Here is a 15,628-nt window from a genome sequence, read left to right as displayed (position 1 = left end):
TGTAAAAGGGTTGATAAATGCCCCTCATTATCTTTACTGTTATGTCTTCATGATGTGAGAGGCTATACCCATAAAGTGCTCTGCTTTGTTAGGTGAGTGGGAATTTGGCACCAGATGAGGCAGAAGGGACAACAAATTTGAAAAAAAATATATAAATACATAAACAGATCCCGCCTCCATTGCTCACAGTGAGAAATGCATTTATTAGCAATACCCTGGATTTTACTGCATTAGGACCACCAAACTATGTTATACATTGTTTTACATAGGTTATCACTTCTCGGCCTTTTGGCTAAGATCAAGTGTAGTATCTGTTCTTATCAGTTTAATGCTGGTGGTAGGTGACGCCAGTATGGAGCTGGTGGGGATGGGTGCTGCATGGTAGGGAGCAGGTGTATTGGGGCGTACCGGGGCTGGTTCTGAGGAATCAGCCCGACGGCTGCCCTGATGTGACCTGCTTCCTCCGGGTCTCGCCATGAGGCTGAGAGGGTCTAGAGCCGAGGTACTTTAGTGCCTCGGGGAGTGGTGACCCCAAGGTGCCAAAACTCACTGGGTGTATTGGTTCACTAAGTTGAAGCACCGGCACCATGATCTCTGCACCTTTGTGGCACTCACCTTTTGATTCCCGGCCTTCTGGCTAGGATCAGATACATTTTTATAGATCCGTCCGGATGTCCGGGCAGTATATCTGCACACATTCACTTATTTATTTTTTTTGTCTCACTTTTTGCATGTTGTGTGTCCACAGGATTTGTCAGGATGCAGTAGCCCTTCTGAGTGTCCCTCCTGGCGGTCTTGGGGAGGTGTGTGTGGCCATTATGTTCCGCACCTCCCTGCAAACACCCCGGGTACCCCTGCTCTGGCAGGGTACCTACCGTTATCGGCTCTGCGGGCAGATACCTTGGCTAACGCCTAGGGGGATGCCGGGAGCATTTGTGGTCCCTTAGTAGCTTCGGCAAAAAGGGACATCAAACCTGGAACCTCGCATGTACCTTTTGGTCCGGAGGCGAAGGGTAAGGTAAGTTGGAGGGCCTCTCTCCTATCGGAGAAGGGCTTGCGATAGACCGCATCCTCTGTGCACATTTTTTTAGTGTAGCACGTTTGCACTTTTTCTTGCACTTTGGGTGATTCAAGAGCACGTTCCTCGGCTCTTAGATAAAAAAAAAACTATAGCCCTGTGTATGGAGTTTAGTGCAGGTGAAGCAGCTGTCATATTCTATTTTAATGTTCATCACATGGCTTGTGTCTTAGACAATTTGGCTTGAACCAAATTTTCGTTCTAATTTGATTAGTTTTTGTAATCTTCGTCCACTCCAGGCTCGTCAGTTGAAGAAGTATAAAAGTGTTATATGTTAATATATAGATATGCATAGATAGGTATGTGAAGATAGATTATTAGCTAGATATATACAAAGTCCAATAAAAGCAGCACATCCAAAATAAATATTAAACAGATTTTTACGTAGGGGGTATACAATTTAATAGAATTTTGGTTAACAGATCAAACACGATAGCCAGAGGATGAATGTAGCACACCAAACAGATCACATTAAAAGGTGGTGGTTTATTCCATAGTGCAAAGAAGACAACATTTCAGTAGATGACACGTGATCAGTGTTTTTTTTTTTTTTATACCCACACAATAATTACCATAATATATTATGTTTACAAATACATTAAGAAAGTGCATACATGGCTAAAAAGGTGTCATTCAAAGTTAGCACATGCAGTAAACTTTAATAAAACAAAAGTATTCAGCTTGTTACATTTAGTCATTAATAATAGTTACAATTAGAGACACTTAATTAAGAGGAAATTATTTGATAAAGTTAATTTAAGTTGATTTATGGCTCCTAATCCCCTAACCTCTATTCTGCCTAGAGAAGTGTTCACTGGATGCCATGGTTAGGCTGCAGAAAAACAGAGAGGTGAAACAGAAGCATGTTCGAGAAATCCCATTTCTCAACAAAGGTGCAAATCTCAGTAGTGGAAACTGCATCTATCAGACATTTATGACCAGGGTTGAAATCATGCAGGAATGCATGGAAACGGAGTTCCTGTATTTTTTCCACAGCAGGAACACTGTTCCCATTAGCAGGACCAGCCCTTGAGTGAAAATCTTGGGTGAGTTCTCACACTTTTTTCCCAGAACTTGACCCCTGTTTATGGCATAGCCTGTGGAGATGGGGATGATCCGTAACTAAAGCGCTTCTATTAAACAGCTCTGTATAAGTGGGGGTTTACAGGTACTAGGAAGTGTGCTCCTGTATTTATTTCTATGCTGGTGGCACCTGCTGTGATAGAACTTGTCTAATTACAACATTTTAGTCAGTGTAATCATAAAGGTGATTGCAGGAATTATTATCATTACTAAAATAGTCACTAGATGACATTTACATTCTCTGATCTGCAAGTCCCATAATCTATATACAGCCTGAAATCACTCCATGGTCTACAATTTACAGGCTTCATTTGCTCTGAAACAAGCTGGGCATGATCTGGGTGTATTTATTTGGAGATCACCACATATATTTCTTTTCTGTTTTAATTTTAATACATCTGGTAGCCAAACAGTCCTGTTAATAGGTTGAGTTTATTTATTTAAAAACTGCTGGTTTTTACAAGTAAAAGGTCATTCTGGCCTTAATTGAACTTGTCTGCATTGATAACATATACAAGTTTGTCTTGTAGCTACCGTTACCTTTCATTGCTCATCAGGCAGAACCATGTTAATGTGCCTGCCAACCTGCCTAGCATTCCTGTGTTGCATGGTAGACCATGGAAAAATACACTAGAATGATCAGTATGCACCAATACATATACAGTGACCCCCCCGACCTACGATGGCCCCAACATACGATCATTTCAACATACGATGGCCTCTCAGAGGCCATCGCATGTTGAAGGCAGCATCAACATACGATGCTTTTGTATGTCGGGGCCATCGCATAAACGGCTATCCGGCAGCGCATACTGCTTCAGCTGCCACCGGATAGCCGTTTACGGTGCCCCGTTTACGGTTACCTGTCCTCGGGGCTCCGGCGCGTCCCCTTCGGGATCCCCTGCATTGTCAGCGCTCTCCATCGTCGTCATCACGTCGCTGCGCACGCCGTCCCGTCATCCAATAGGAGCGGCATGCGTAGCGACGTGATGGCGGCGACGGAGAGCGGCGACGGAGAGCGAGGATGCCGGGGAAGCAGATGCCTTGCCGGAGCGTCGGGGACACCCCGGGGACGCGGCGACAGTGATGGAAGGCGTCATCCTGGGCAGCGATGACGAGCAGTGACGGTCCGGAGCGGCGGGGACAGGTGAGTACAACTTCCTATACCAGTGGTCTTCAACCTGCGGACCTCCAGATATTGCAAAACTACAACTCCCAGCAAGTTTTGCAACATCTGGAGGTCTGCAGGTTGTAGACCACTGTCCTATACTTTACATTGCACGGATCCCTCAACATACGATGGTTTCAACAAACAATGGTCCATTTGGAACGGATTACCATCGTATGTTGAGGGACCACTGTACTGTATTACGCGTGGTGATCCGCTCCGCAAAAATTATTTTAGTTCTTTTTTTCTACACATTATAAAATCTATTCTCTGTTTGTTTTCGTTTACTGCAGTCTTGTCAACTGTTCTACTTTAAGTTTTAAGGTTAGACTAATGTTCTGATTTGTAGCAACTGTGAGCCTTTTTTCTGTTTTTGACTCATCTGTTATGATAGAGTAACGCAAATGCATTTATTACTGCACACATCTGCTGAGCTTGCTTTTCAGACAAAATGTACAAAACCAGTGGGGCATCCACTTTAAAAAGAGAATCCGACTATGTTGTATTCAATTTTCTCTGCACTTGCTAAACTTTGCCTAATGACCCATCTAAAGTATTGCCATCATATTTAATAGAGTGGCAGTGAAATGCCACTATGCCAAATGGGATAAGTCAGACTACATCCGATTTAAGCCCCAGCGCTGTAAATGTATATGTAATTGTTGAATTGGTGTGCTCTCGGTGGCTTTTTGATGCTTCTGTGAACACCCAGTTCTCTGTGAGTTTAAATAGAAAAACACTAAATAAAAAGTGTTTGGTGGAAACCAGTACTAGAATCCTGCATCTAGATTGCATGCAGCCAGTCACCCTTGAAATAATAATTAGTATAGCAGTTTTGATGAAATATCATTACTGTTGTCAAAACACGAGTCACTAACTGATGTTTAAACTCTGTAAAAACACCAAGTACTGAATAAATACATTTTAATGTGACAAAGTATAATGTAGATCACAGGAAAATATGTACGCAATATAAGATGAATTTTAATAATGAAACCAATTTAGATATATATTTCTATTTGAAAAATAGTCACAATTCCAAATAATAATGCAGGAAGCAGTTCTGTTTGATATACACACTTCTGTTTGAGATATATACAGGCCCGGCGCTTGCCTAAGGCAGCCAAAGTGACTGCTTTAGGGCACTGGAGGCGGGGCGGAAAAATCCGAATCCCCAGCCACTAGCAGTGAATTCAGATCGCAGCCTCTACCCCTCACTGGGACATCCCTTCATCCTGAATGCTCTTTTCAGGACACAGAGAAGTCCCCTTCTTCTGCAGTGGGCCGGGCGCGCAGCCACTACAAATTTTTAGAGGCTTCTGTGATTGTAGGAACCCCTCCCCCCTCTGTGTATCCTCCCCTGCCCCCGGCCGGAGGTTACTTACTAATGTCCAGGGCTCTTGGGCTCCTGGAAACAGACGTGCGTGCTGTGCGCACGTCTGTAAACCGGATGAGAGACATCAGTGACGTAACGAGGCACCACCGGAGAGTAGCTTCGTGGAGTGCGCTTCTCTCTCACCTCTCTAGATTTTCTTTGGGTGGCTGGCAGGCAAGGCAGGGGTAAGTGCATGTCTGTGCACTGTTAAAAGTAAATTAATTTAAGTTGAAGTTTTTGGCTCAGCTGTGGAGCCATAGGAAGTATAAGGGTATGCTGGAAGTTATTGTTAGTAGCTACAACACCCAGTATGCCCTGACAAAGCCTATGGCTCTGCAGCTGACCCAAGTCCCAGCATGTTGCACTATATAGTGGTATAGTATAGGTTATGGTGCAACAGGCTGGGAGTTGTAGATTTGGGTCAGCTGCAGAGCCATAGGCTTTGTCAAGGAATGCTGGGGATTACAGTTACTATCTACAACACCCAGCTTGCCGTCATACAGCTTATACCTCTGCTGCTGACCAAAAATACAACTCCCAGCATGTTGCTCCATTACCTTTACTATACTTAAATATGGTGCAACATGCTGGAAGTTTTAGTTTTGGTTTGGGTCAGCAGCAGTCATAGGCTGTATCAAGGCCTGCTTGGTGTTGTAGTTTATAACTTCAGCTCCCAGAATTTCTTGACACAGCCTCTGGCTTTGTGGCTGACCAAAAACTACAACTTCCAGCATGTTGCACCATGACGTATACTTTACTACTATATACAGTAGTGCAACATGCTGAAAGTTGTAGTTTTAAACAGACAGAGAGCCTTAGGTTTTGATCACTTTTCTATAGGGCAAAAATAAATAAATATCATTTTTTTAAAGATTGTAAATAAGTGTAAAAAAAGCCCCTCCCTTAATAAAAGTTTATTGGGGGCCCCAAAATTAACCTTCGCCTGTGTAGACAAAAATCCTTGCACCGGCCTTGGATATATATATATATATATATATATATATATATATATATATATATATATATATATATAAATATATATATAGTATGTCCCGTAAGTGAGTCCACCTCTCACAATTTAATAAATGCTTAAATATATATTTTCATGTGACAACAATGTAAAGGAGTAAGTGCACAGTCTGTATAACAGTGTTTAATGTAGTGTACCCTCAAAATAACAACATGCAGCCATCAATGTCTAAACCTTGGCAACAAGAGTAAGTACACCCATAAGTGGAAATATTCAAATTGACCCCAATTAGCAATTTTCCCACCCTGTTGACATTTGACTTTTTAATGTTCCAAGGTCTCAGATGGGAATGTGGAGCAGGTGTCTTAAATTTGGTGTTATCGCTCTCACACTCTCTAATGGCAGTCACTGGAAGTTCAACATAGCACCTCATGGCAGAGAACTCTTTGAGGAAATGTTTGCTCTACATAAAGAAGGCCTAGGCTATAAGAAGATGGCAAAACAGTGAAACTGAGCTGCATCACAGTAGGCAAGAAAAAAATACATGCATATAGCGGGTTCACAGGACAAGTTCCACTCAAAACAGGCCTCGCTATGGTCAATGAAAAAAGTTGAGTGCATGTGCTCATTGTCATATCCAATGGTTGTCTTGGGGAAATACATATGTGCTGCCAGTATTGCTGCAAACATTGAAGGGTGAGGGTGGGGGGACAAGTCAGCCTGTCACTGCTTAGACCATACATCGCACATTGCATCCAATGGGTCTGTATGGCTGGCGATCCAAAAGGAAGCCTCTTCTAAAGATGAAGCACAAGAAAGCCTGCAAACAGTTTGCTGAAGACAGGCAGACTGAGGACATGGATTACTGAAACCATATCCTGTGGTCCAATGCGACCAGGATAAACGTATTTGCTTCAGTTGGTGTCAAGCTTCTGTGTTTGCAACCAGATAAGGAGTACAAAGACAAGAGTGTCTTTTCTACAGTCAAGCATGGTAGTGGGAGTATCATGGTCTGGGGCTGCATGAGTGCTGCTGGCACTGGGGAGCTACAGTTCATTGAGGAAAGGAACCATGAATGCCAACATGTACTGTGACATATCAAAGCAGAGCATAATCCCCTCCCTTTAGAGAGGGGATTATGCTCCCCCCAAATACACCTTCAAGACAATCACTGCCTTGTTAAAGAGTAAAAAAGTCTGAGGGTAAAAATAAAGGACTATCCAAGCATGTCTCCAGATCTAAACCATATTGAGCATCTGTGGGACATCCTGAAATGGAAAGTGGGGGTGCGGGCGGTCTCTAAAATCTACAAGCTACCTGCTGTCATGGAGGAGTGGAAGAGGACTCCAGTGGCAACCTGTCGACTCTTGAAAATAATGGTGGCCATATAAAATATTGACACTTATGGCCCAATTTGGACATTTCCACTTACAGATTTACTTACTTTTGTTGCCAAGGCTGGGTGTTAAGTTATTTTGAGGGGGCAGCAACAAACATTAAAGGGGTACTCCGTTGGAAAACAATTTTTCTAATCAACTGATGCCAGAAAGTTAAACAGATTTGTAAATTACTTCTGTTTAAAATCTTAATCCTTCCTGTACTAAGGAAAAGAAAATATCCAGTGATCGGCAGTAGTATGGATGGAAATGCCTTGCTGATGTCAAAGGGCAGAGGAAAATGGGCAGATTAGTTTGAATTGACATAAAGGCTACAGTAACTCAAATAAAAACTTGCTACAACCAAGTAACAAAATACCATCTCAGAAAACATGTTGAACTTTAAAACAGACCACATCGGGTGCCACTCCTGTCAGGTCAGAACAGAATTTAGACAATGGAAGACTGGTAGATGTTGCCTAGCCTGGCATTTACTTGGCAGGATCAGAATTTAAACAACATAAAGCATGGATCCATCCTGTCGTGTATCACTGAGTCAGGCTGGTGATGGGGTTATGGTGTGGGGGACATGTTCTTGGCACACTTTGGGCCTACTTGAGTATTGTTGCTGACCATGTCTATCCCTTTATGACCACATTTACTCATCTTCTACTTTAAGCAGGATAATGCACCGTGTCACAAAGCTTACATTATCTCAAACTGGTGTTTTAAACATGACAATGAGTTCACTGTATGTTAATGTCCTCCACAGTCATTAGATCGTCATCCAAATTTAACCAAAAGGAACAGACAAAAATAAGGGATAATTGATTTAAACAGTCCTATAGCACAGTGTCCCCTGTAAAATTCTCAGCACTGTACCATGATCTCCATATAGACTATACACCCAAAAAAAGAAGCATAAAAACTGAGTCATGTGTAGAAAATATATAAATAGATAAATCTTAGTTAGACAAACCAATATATTGAGTGACACCACAGGAGACCCAAATTAGGGTATGTATATATATATATATATATATAGAGAGAGAGAGAGAGAGAGAGAGAGAGAGAGAGAGAGAGAGAGAGAGAGAGAGAGAGAGAGAGAGAGAGAGAGAGAGAGTAGTACAAGGGGTAAAAGAATAATACATGGAAAACAGTCACTGGCAAAAGGCATAACTTTGGTATGTGGTGAAGTAGCTACTGCCATCTATCCATCCTTCCTACCTAGCATCCCTACCAACATGAATATATTCTAAAGAAATGCAATAAAATGCTACTAGGTGGGATAGGCTTCATTTCTTAATTCATCTTTGTACCTAAATATCCAGTGTGGAAAACCACAGCAGTTGAGATACTAAGAGATGAGCGTTGTGAGCATTGTGCCTCCTATTGCACAATGTTTATTGGTAAGTGTGTTTTTATCTACTATTAGTCTGGTTTCCACAAAAAGGATTGTTCTTTATCTTGTATTTTATAAAATTGGACAGGGACAGACTCAAATGAAAGAGTGCCCCCAGGCATAAACAGTATGTGGGCCCCTTGTGTACTATTAACTGCGAACTAACCTAGTCTCTCATATAGAATACAATAGGTAGTAGTAGATGCAGATGGCACCAAAGATAATAGATGTAGATTCCACTATAAACACTATAAAAAAATTAAGAATGGTCAAGGTCATATAATTTATTTTATAACCTCATGAAATGTTTTACAAACAGCTGAAAATGGTTCAAATTAACAAAACTTACCAACTCTCTACAATTCCCATAATAATAATATATAATATATATATATATATATATATATATATATATATATATATACACTGGAATCGAGCCATAATGTGGTTTGTTGACAAGGGACTTCTGCAGCTTTAAACTGGTTACAGGAATGATGGTCTGACACCACTGAAGTCATTGGCTGCTGCAAGAGTGTGTCGACATGACAAAAGACAAATGGACACAAGTAGACACAGAACGGTGCAGGTACCAAGCCTTTAAGGTAATGATAAGGTAAGTATTACCCCTTATGTTACTGTATGTCCAAAGTCAGCTGTTTTTAAAAATATTATGGTGTTGGAAATTGTTTGATAATTTTTAACATAATGTATTATTATTATTATCGTTATTATATTAATACATGTAAAATAACTACCAAGTTCTTCAAGACTGGATATCCTTTCTGTGAGATGTAGGTAGACTTGAATGGTCTAAAATCATATAGGCACACAGAGCTCCCACAGGGCATGAATTATTGTCCACCAATTACATGCTGTGATTTCTGCTCTCTGGAGATAGCTTTAGGGGAGTGTTACACTTGTTAATTATCAGTAGTGATTTTGTCAATAAAAGGCACAGATGAAAAATGCTCCAGCTCCAGTTTTCATAGATAGCAATTACATTTTATTGTAAGGTGTCAGGCCAGCAATTTCCCCTCTAGTGATCTACATGTCTTGCTGCCAGTGAATTAGCCCTGTAGCATAACTTTACAGGACAGTAGCGCACTGTGTTAATTAATTCTCATTTACAGCTGTGGTTACATACAATATGAACAAGGTTGTACAAACTATATAAAGCTTAATATAGGTAGTTTAATTCAACTCAACTGCTTAAAAGTGGTATCTTTAAATCTAAAAATCCAACTGCTCCCAACCAGATTTATATTTTAAATGCAAAATTTTTACTGAGAAAGTCATGTAGTTCTTTCCAGTCTGACATAGTGCTCCCTGCTGCCACGTCTGTCAGTGTCAGGAACTGTCTGAAACAGGAAAGGTTTGCTCTGGGGATTGCTCCTACCCTGGACAGTTCCTCACCAAGACAGAGGTAGCAACAGAGGGGGGAACATTTCCACAATATTTTTGGTTTTCATTTATTTGGCGTTTTCTGTGCATTTTAAGGGACTTGTTAATTTCATTCTGCAGGTCAATACAATTATGGCAATGCAAAATTTACATAATTAACACACACACATATATATATATATATATATATATATATATATATATATATATATGTATATGTTTTAATATGTTTTTAATCAACACTGGACACCTTACACCTGACACCTTAGAACCTCGGAAGATGAACATACCGTATTTTTTACCGTATAAGACACACTTTTTCTTCCCCAAAACTGTGGGGGGGGGGGGGGGATTGGTGGACCTTATATAGCGAATGCCATCAATGGCTGGGACTCGCGGCTAATACCATCACCAATCGCGGTGATGCCCTGTATTAACCCTTCAGACGTGGTGTTCAAAGCTGACCACCGCATCTGAAGGGAAAGTGACACTAACTCGGCTGCACCAGGAGGGACCTTACCTGCCTCCTCGGTGTCTGCTCCTTGCCGGGATCCCCTGCATGGCCGGGGCTCTCCTTTGTCGTCATCACGTCGTGCGCACGCTGTCCCATCATCCAATAGGAGCGGTGTGCGTAGCGACGTGATGGCGGCGACGGAGAACGAGGATACCGGGCAGCAGAGACATTCCGGAGCGATGGGGACACCCTGGGGACACGGCGACAGCGATGGAGGGTGACATCCAGGACAGCGGTGACGAGCAGAGATGGGTCCGGAGTGACGGGGACACGTGAGTATTACCTCCTACCAGTGGTCTTCAACCATCGGACCTCCAGATGTTGCAAAACTACAACTCCTACAACAGCCTTTGGCTGTCCGGGCAAGCTGGAAGTTGTGGTTTTGCAACATCTGGAGGTCTGATGGTTGAAGATCACTGACCTATACTTTACATTGTATTCTAGATTTTCCTCCTTTAAAATTGGGTGCGTCTTATATGCCGGAGTGTCCTATATGGCGAAAAATATGGTATATGAAATATGGTGAAGTTTTTATATGATGTGGTGATCACAATACTGTACGTTTTTCTGTGATGCCCGATTTATCTGATTTGCACTTTAGATGTTTTATACACTGTATTTGATCTTATTTATTGTGATAATTATTATGTGGAATTATTTAATGAGCTTGTTAATGATGCACCCGATATATTGCTGATGTTGTAACCTTTGTACTATGCTTGATAAAGACGGTGTGATCGAGTCGAAATGTTGCATCTGACATAGGTCAATAAAATACCACTTAATTTACTGGAATTGACTTGTGTGCTGCTGAAGTTCTTTTTTGGATGTACAGTATCTGCGCAGTCTGCGACTGGGACTGTATTAATCCTGTTAATCCTCTTGCACCCCGGGACTATCTGTTATTATTGTGGTTGTGTTGCCTACCTTTTAGATATATATCCTGTTAATCCGCTTGCACCCCGGGACTATCTGTTATTATCGTGGTTGTGTTGCCTACCTTTTAGAGAGATATATATATATATTTATAAAAAAAAAAAATTTATAATTATTATTTTTTTAACTATTTTGGGGTATACGTGAGTTATATGTGGGTCATTTTTTATTCTACTTTTTTTTTGGAGACAGGGTTATCTAAAACAGCAATTCTGCAATTTTTTTGTGAATTGTCATTTTATGAATTCTGCAATACCAATTGTATAGTTGTTTGTATAATCATAGGGAAAAGGTAACTTTGTTTAGCTTTTTTTTCTGTAACTTTTTTCTTTACTACTTTTGGCCCCAAAGTTTAATCTCCAGTATAATACACTGCAGCTCTTCTGTATTGTAGCTTACCATACCTGTCAATTGTACACTGGGGACAATAAATCACACAATGGTAGACGAATAAAACTATTTACTTCATTGCTCCAATACCTTCTTCCTTGTGGAAATCACAATGTCCGGAATATCTCTTCCATCAGTAGTGATTTTGAAACCATCTTTTTTGCTACTGGCTCTTCTACGTGCTCCCTTGTGCATAGTGATGCTCAGCTACACCTGCCTGCTGATACTATATCCCTCAGGATCCCCAAGTGAGTAGCACAGACAAAGAAGAGCTCTGTAAGCTGAGAAAACCAGGTCACTTGAACCAGTGACCCTCTGCAGAAACAGAAATGAGCGTAAATCTTTGAGAGTTTTCACAAAGTCACATGACAAATGTTTACTGAATATCAGCACCGGTTTTCAAACAGATAGCAACCTACTGAGGCTGTAACATAACATTACAATAGAGCAATCAAATGTTTTATTCTATTTTATTCTATTTAAAACATAATGTGCATAAATTATTTTAAAATTGAATAAAGAAAATAGTTTATTGTTAAAATCTTTACTGAGTCTAGTGTGGTGCTGCTCTTTGTCACACAGAACGTTGTGCCAGGTCATAGTTGACCATGGATCCACTTATGATGTTGAGGGTTACGGTCTTCAACTGTACCTGGTTACTATAGAAAAGCTTGTCTGGTTTTGTATAATTTACTACAAATTTGTACCTTTGAAAAAAAGTTAACAAATGTTTTCCGTCATCAGATATGTTACAGGGAAATCGCCCTCTGTTATTGTGTGAGACTGATTTATTTTGTGTAAAGGCATTTTTTGTGACCAAATGTGACTTTGTGTTTCAAAATGAATACTCTACAGACAGTGCTTATTTGTTTTATTTCTTTCAACTCACACATTGGCTATAGTCCTTCTGTAAATCCCCTTTCATAAATATTGGCAGACCTTCAGGGCTTAAATACGACAGCCAGGTGTAAAATTACTGTTCTGCATCAGATATAAAACATAGAAGGTCTTTCCTCTGCACTTGTTATGTGAACTCATGCAGCACAGCTTACTATGTGTTTCATTTACAAATTTAGAATCTCGCATGCTTTCCTGAGACTTATCTGAGGTTAGAAAGTGTTATGTTCTAGGAAAAAAAAATATTATTATTCTAACAATTTCTAACACAATATGTCCATGGGAAAAAAGATCTATAAAATCATTCACACATCTGTTCATGCACATAAAAAAAACTGAAGGAGCAGAAGAATTACATTTGCTGAGTACTGTAAAAAAAAGAATCTATGAGATGATAAATGATACTCTAGGATACACTTAAAATAACAAGTATAAAACTAACAATACTTTGGAATAAGCAATTTTGTAAATTCTATTTAGCCATGCTCTATTTATATCTATGCCTGGAAAATTTAGGTGACAAACAACATGTCCCCCTTACACGTCCAATCAGGAGCACACCTGCCACGGGATGAAACAAAAAAAAAACTGTAAGGAGAGCAAAATATCCATTTGAACAGTGGTTTTAGACATTGCCTGCCTGTGCTGCCACAGTCTGGTTACTCTTATCACATTTATTTTCATAAGAAAAGAATGCAGGGAAGCTGGAGCAACTGCTGATATGTCCCATTGGCACTCAGCATACAGAGCAATGGACAGGGCATAATTAGAGGTCAGGGCAGCACTTAGACAGGGCAAGGTGCAGGAAACATCTGTAACATCTGTTCCTTCCACAGATAAAACTAAAGACTGATACATGTCTGCATACCAGTCAATCAGGTGAGAAATTTGTGCATGGGCATGACCTAAATGTCATGGAAAAAAGTTGCAAAATGTATGAATTGTATCCTATGCTGCAAAACAATATTATGGAATTGAAGAAATATCCAGGAGAGAGGGATAGAGACAAAAAACATACTACTTACCTCTATGGTCACTCCTGGTCCAGTGCTGTATTTTTTCTCCTGGCAGAAGGTCACATGGACCTTTTTCAGCAGCATGTGAACAAACAATATAAAAGCCTTGTAAGGCTGCATTCACACTTCGTTTTTACATTACGTGTGCCGGATCAAGCTGGGGGAGGATCAAACCGGGCTTTCCCGTACCCCAGTCGGACCAACGCTGAACTCCATTTACTTTAATGAGCCGACCTGAGTCAAATGGTGACTCCGGTCAGCTCATTATTGACCCATATCCGGTTTTGTGACCGGACTTAAAACCGTAGTATACTATGGTTTTAGGTCCGGTCAGGAAACCGCATACGGGTAAAAAAAAGAGCCGACCGGAGTCACCGTTTGACTCCAGTCGGCTCATTAAAGTAAATGGAACTCCATTTACTTTAATGAGCCGACCGGAGTCAAACGGTGACTCCGGTCGGCTCATTTTTTACCCGTATGCGGTTTCCAGTGCTTGTCCGGCTGGGGTAAGGGAGAGCCCGGTTTGCCCCTCCCCCAGCCGGATCGGCACACGTAATGTAAAAATGAAGTGTGAATGCAGCCTAAAAGAAAAAAGTCAGAGAAAATAGCATAATATTTAGTTTTTTATAATTGTAGCTTACCCATATCAGCCACTACAAACACACCTACTCAAAATGAATCAGATATGGGTTCTCTCCAACACTCACAGTGTGGATTATTGAATAGGCACTGCCATTTGAACAAACTTTCCATGTTTCAATAGGACATGTGAATATAAGAAACATTGAAATATATATTTTCATACAAACATGCTTTTTTCCTAGAATTAAATTCCCCTCCCTCCGACTGCTGAAATCATCTCTAAAAATCAGCTCAAATTTGTCCTGTGTCTGCAAGACAAGCAATAAAAGTTTTGCCCACCAGGTATGGAAGAACTGCAGTAGTTATGCTACTAATGTTCACTCACAGGGGGGCTTATCCTCAAAAGTAATCTGAAATGACAGCTATACTTATACTTATTAAAGTTTTATTTTGTTTTATGCTGCTACAAAACTCCAAAAGAATTGCCTGTAAAACCATATTCCAAAGAAATATCCTCCATGTATTTGTATAAGAAGTTTCCATTTTCCTCAGAAGTTTAACCTGGAAGAATTGTTGGAGGTGTATTTATTTACCAATACATTTAGTCATTTGTAAGAGCCAGATATACAATGGAATTTGTTCACCTCTAGATAGCCAGACAAGTCAGCTCTTTCCACTTTTGACCACTCTGAACCCCATTCTCCTTTTTAATGCTTTTCTTCTGTGTAAATTGTTACAGTTTTTTTGAATCCCATGGTTTTAATCTTCCTAATGCATTTATCTTATTGATTCCATTTTGAAATCTTCTTGGTCACAGCAGTGCGGTCCATTGCCTTATTTTTACTCTGTATTTTTAAATCACCATTCAATATTGCAGCCTTGCAGTAATGATCAGTGCAGAGGATGCAGCTACCAAAGATACCTTAAAGGAGTATTCCAGGATTTTTTTTTTACTATGCTACAGGGGATGTTAAGTTAGTGTAATTTATAACATAGTGTCTGTACCTGTGTGTGACAGTGGTCTTGCAATTATTTTGTTTTTTTCGCCCCAATATTTATTTTTAACAGCATACAAAATTGGTCAGGTTTCGGGTTTTCCCAGGTAGCAGTGCATCTAGATGTGACATCACTAGTCAGGTGATGACAGGGAGCCTGCCCTGCTTCAATGGGTGGAGCGACCTCTGGGTGGGAAATAAATCATTTTGCAACAGCTGTAGGCACCCTGGTAAGAAAACACTGGTCTTTTGAATGGAATTAATCTAATTTGTGTTTTAATGGGTGGGGTGGCTGATGTGAGGGAGGGAGGAAAGGGACCTTAACTTGCAAACAAGGAACTATGGGGGACATTTATCAAAGCATTTAGTCGTTTTTTTTTCTTAAAATTGTCGCAAAAAAGTTGCACGTGCGCCTACTCTCTTTTTTTTGCGACTTTTTGCTTGT

At 40.4% G+C, this 15,628-nt stretch overlaps 1 pseudogene; it reads left to right on the top strand.

The window, feature by feature from the left end:
• The first annotated feature begins 272 nt into the window (after positions 1-272).
• LOC130275227 (U2 spliceosomal RNA) lies at positions 273-363 on the top strand (annotated as a pseudogene).
• The last annotated feature ends 15,265 nt before the right edge of the window (positions 364-15,628 follow it).

The sequence above is a fragment of the Hyla sarda genome, chromosome 5 (assembly GCF_029499605.1).
Source record: "Hyla sarda isolate aHylSar1 chromosome 5, aHylSar1.hap1, whole genome shotgun sequence".
NCBI lineage: Eukaryota > Metazoa > Chordata > Amphibia > Anura > Hylidae > Hyla > Hyla sarda.
This window is presented reverse-complemented; position numbering and strand designations above follow the sequence as displayed.